The sequence below is a fragment of the Chinchilla lanigera genome, unplaced genomic scaffold, assembly GCF_000276665.1.
Source record: "Chinchilla lanigera isolate Chin_1 unplaced genomic scaffold, ChiLan1.0 scaffold00033, whole genome shotgun sequence".
NCBI lineage: Eukaryota > Metazoa > Chordata > Mammalia > Rodentia > Chinchillidae > Chinchilla > Chinchilla lanigera.
This window is the reverse complement of record NW_004955434.1, coordinates 1050049-1050879: the sequence shown is the minus strand read 5'-3', so window position 1 is coordinate 1050879 and position 831 is coordinate 1050049. Positions and strand designations below refer to the sequence as shown.

At 59.9% G+C, this 831-nt stretch overlaps 1 protein-coding gene across 1 annotated transcript in view; it reads left to right on the top strand.

Annotated features, from left to right (window-relative positions):
- Nucleotides 1-466: 466 nt before the first annotated feature.
- Gda (guanine deaminase) overlaps nt 467-831 on the top strand; it is a gene marked incomplete in the record, with an annotated part of 67026 nt that continues 66661 nt past the window's right edge. Inside the window, 1 exon segment of the mRNA XM_005388518.2 lies at nt 467-831.

The window sequence follows — 831 nt, the reverse complement described above, 5'->3', positions numbered from 1 at the left end:
CTTCTTCACAAGGGAGGAGATCAGCAACCAAGGCCCATGTGCCTTGTCCACAGCCTCTTTTATTTATTTTTTACTAGCGCATATGTGTGATACGTAATAAATACGTCCACTGTGGGGAAGTGGTACATACACATATTGCATCTTGAGCCCTTAAGCTTCCTTCCTGTCCCCTCCCTCCGTCACCCCCACTTCCAAGTCCCTTCGTTCCCCATCCTGCGCCCTGGGCTGCACCCCTGCCCAGCTTTGTGGCTTGGGGAGTGGTCTCCCCGTGTGAGCACGGGCATTCATTTCAGACATGAGAAAAACTGGTACTGGGCTTGTTGGTGGACGGACACAGGAACCTCAACATTGGCTTCAAGGAAGAGAGGAACTCTGTGACCCAGATGAACGCCGTCGCTCTGGACGGCTTCCTGACTTGCGTGCAGAACTTCAGTTGGGGACGAGGACGCACTCTGCGGCCCGCAGAAACCGAAAATGAAACTGGGCGTCCCCGAGGCGGCCTCAAAGCACCTTTCACGTGTCCGTAAACTTGGGCAAGTTCCTTCAGACCCCGGGGCTACAAGTTCGGGAAACAAGTGGCCGTCCGGGTCAGGGGCAGGGACACAGCAGGACGCAAGTCTAGGTGGCCGGTGAGAGGAAGGTAGAGGAGGCGACGCGGGCGGCTCAGAGTTAACGCGCCCAGCGCGCACGCCTGGGTGGGGGTAAACCACACCCCCCCGCGGCGCGCAGCCGGCTCGCGGGAGGAAAATCCTATTGGCATCCTGGAGGCCGGGAGCCACCCCTGGGCGCGGCCTGCAGGGGGCAGGCGATCGGCGGGGAGCGGGGCACAGG